At 35.7% G+C, this 3,351-nt stretch overlaps 1 pseudogene; it reads left to right on the top strand.

The window, feature by feature from the left end:
* Nucleotides 1-231: 231 nt before the first annotated feature.
* Nucleotides 232-1,213, top strand: LOC141419514 (zinc finger CCCH domain-containing protein 14-like; annotated as a pseudogene).
* Nucleotides 1,214-3,351: the final 2,138 nt, after the last annotated feature.

Genomic DNA, 3,351 nt, shown 5'->3' with positions numbered 1-3,351 from the left:
ATTCCAGAATTTCTACAAGCTCAGAAAAGCAGAACCCCACTAATGTCAGAAAGACCTATGATGATGAAGCAGCATCCTGATTAATATCAATAGTGAAAACTCTGAGCAGAGAGCAGACTCTGGAGGTGTGATTGATATTAAACTAGAACTGGATGATGTTATTGATAAAGACCTCAATCTTGTGCAAGAGAATCCCCTGTGTCAGAAAAAAACTACAGTGATACTTCACACATGGCTTTTCTGGTACTTCTATTGAAACATATAAACTACCTGCAGGTAGACACGTAACAACAGCAAACAGTATTTATGCTGACAACACAGGAGATCCAGGTGTGTGAAACAGGATGTGTTTGCAACCTAGAGTGCCTAATATCTTAGAAGAGTCTTATAGTTCCTCCTTTTGAATGGAAATGATAAAAATGAGCAATGAGGGGAAAAGATCTTAGAAGACCAAGTTCCCTGTTGTAAGTCCAGGTGCCAAACTTAAAGAAATGTCAATCATGAGGGAGACCAGGAGGTAGATGGTGATTATGGCTTTGCTACAGGAAACCTGTCCAACAAGTGTCAGCGCCAGCAAATCCTGAAAGGAGACCTTCTCTTCCACCTTCTGAACAAGCTAACATGGATCTAATTTTGAAAGCAATCTCTGAATCTCAAGAACCTGAGATACAACAAAGTAACTCTTCTTTAGTTCCACAGATACAGAAAATTCTAGTTCCCTCCAGACCTCAAAGAATTACTAGAAGTGATTCAGGAGCAAAACAAGACCCCCATATAACTCTCCCCTCCCCCCACAATTGAAGAAGAGGGAGTAAAAGAAGATAGTATGGAAAAAAAAAGAAACTTAACTGATACAATTATTACCAAGACTGCGAATGGACCCAGTAATAGCAGAAACACTGACAATTAATTAAACCATGTTGAATGAACTGAGTGCTGGCACAGAAAACAGAAAAGCATTGGGAGCACTGCCAGTACTGGCTTCCTTGTAAAAATGGAGGCGAGTGTACATACCATCATTCCATCACACCTTGCCAAATCTTCCCAATGTCAAATTTGCTACAAAAAATTTGCTCATCCAAATTTTAAATATGATTCTAAGTGTGCTAAAAAAGACTGTGCCTTCACTTGTAGAAGAATTCCAGTACTGCTTCCAAAACCAGTGCCTAACAGAACCATCACCGTCAACTCTGTATCACTTCCTAGCTTGTGAGAAAATGGAATATCCCTTAACGTGGGTTTAAGATTTATGTAGTTCTCTGTCTCTCTCTCTCTCTGTCTTTCTCTCTCTCAAGTCTATTGAATATCAAATTAAACTAACTTTTAAAAAAGGATTAATTGCAAAAGTTTTCTAAAAGATGAGCTTTTTCTTAACTTACTTTAAAATGGCATTATTGTTTTTTGTTTTGTTTTTTAGAGATAAGGTCTTATTGTTCAGTCCAGGCTGGCCTCAAGCTCACAGTCTTCCTGCCTCATTCTCACAAGTGCAAGATAATAGGATTGTGCCCCCATGCCAGGCTCATTATTAGTTATTATAATAATACTAAATGGCTCAGTTAAAATATGCTCAATTTCATTGATTAGATTTGATTTGATTTATTGAAACTTGCATAGTGTATGGCTGAATTTTATATATTTTAAATTGTTTTTCAGTTATCCAATTATAATGTACCCATGTATAAATTATCCACTGTCTCAACATATGTGAATTTTTTTACATGAGAAACTTTAGTTTAATATTTTGCATCTGTTAACTTTATGGAAACTAGACATTTTAGTATTATACTGTTTAGTTTCTTCTTTAATGAGTATTATTTATGTGAATTACAGGGTGGCCAGGAATGGGGCAGGTAATTGACATAGAATATGTAACCTCATACTTTTCCAATGATGTTAACAGTACCCTCCTCATTTAGACATGGGTTAACTATAGTTCTAAACAGGCATCTTAATGAGCGTTTGAACTCAAACATCTAAGGTCTCTCTATGATGTGCATGTTTCTGCATTGGACACAACTTAACATATAAATATATCTTTGAAATTTAGCCATTGGGTAGGAGAAATACAAAGATTAAGAATGATTGATTTTATTAAAACACCTTCCCCATTTTCATTAGGCACTATGATATTATAGTTAAAATTAGTAAACCTCTGTGACTCAAGCAAGTGGCATTGTTCTCTACCACACAGCAGATATGGACAAGAGAATGAGAACCAAGCCTTAATTTTGCCTCCTGCTTTCAGTTAATGCAAAGTAGGAGTTCATATTAAGAAATATAAGTAAATGCAAGTAAATCACAAGGGCACACTGTCCCTGAGTGTGGTAGAAAAGAGCAGGTGTCATTTTAACAAAGGGCAGTGAATCCTTTGTTTCTTATTTGACTTCTTGTATACAACTATTAAATTTATATCTTTTAAAGAAATCCTCATGTAAAATGCCTAGGAATAAATGTAATTTACCCTTTCATATACCTTTTTTTGGTACCGGGGATTTGAACTCAGGGCCCTCACTTTGAGCCACTTTACCAGCCCTATTTTTGTGAAGGGTTTTTCAAGATAGAGTCTCACAGAACTTTTAGCCCTGGCTAGGTTCAAACCTCCATCCTCCTGATGTGTGCCTCCTGAGTAGCTAGGATTACAGGCAGGAGACACTGGGACCTGGCTCATATGCCATTTTTAAGATAAGCTATTCCACTAATATCACTAATTTGGGTAGCATAGGACATCTGTTAAACACAGATGAATGTATACATATGTGCACATATAATTCAAAAATGTTCATATTATTAACAAATTGAGATATCTGGTTCTTTTTTAATTTTTAAATTTTACTTCTGAATTATCATACATTAATAATGAAGGGATTTCATTGTGATAATTCTATATGTGATACATTATAACGAAGAAAATCACTCTCTGGGATGCTTTATTAATTTTATGGTTCTTGTTTTATCTTTATCTTCCTGTTCTTCCAGCTGAATCTGATATTAGCTAAAAGTTGACAACTAGCACCTTAGGGAATTGGTTTCCTTTTCTTTGGTATATGTTATGCATTTTATTTCCCTTTCTTTCTTTTATTTTGTCATTTTTACATTTATTTTCATGTGTGTACAATGTTTGTGCCACCTCCTCCTCATACTTCCAGACAGAACCTGTTCCACCCTCTTCTCCTCTGACTTTGTTGAAGAGAAAACATGAGACAATGAGACATATCATTTTTGCTAGTTTGTGATAAAGATAGGTATATACAGAGATTCCTACCATTGCTTCGGTGAATGTGTGTGCTGAAACTCACATTGCTTCATTTCTACCAGACCTCGAGAATTGGTTTTCAATGCTGTTACACATCA

This window comes from Castor canadensis, chromosome X (assembly GCF_047511655.1).
Source record: "Castor canadensis chromosome X, mCasCan1.hap1v2, whole genome shotgun sequence".
NCBI lineage: Eukaryota > Metazoa > Chordata > Mammalia > Rodentia > Castoridae > Castor > Castor canadensis.
Note: the sequence above shows the minus strand (reverse complement) of the source record. Positions and strands in the feature narration are given on the sequence as shown.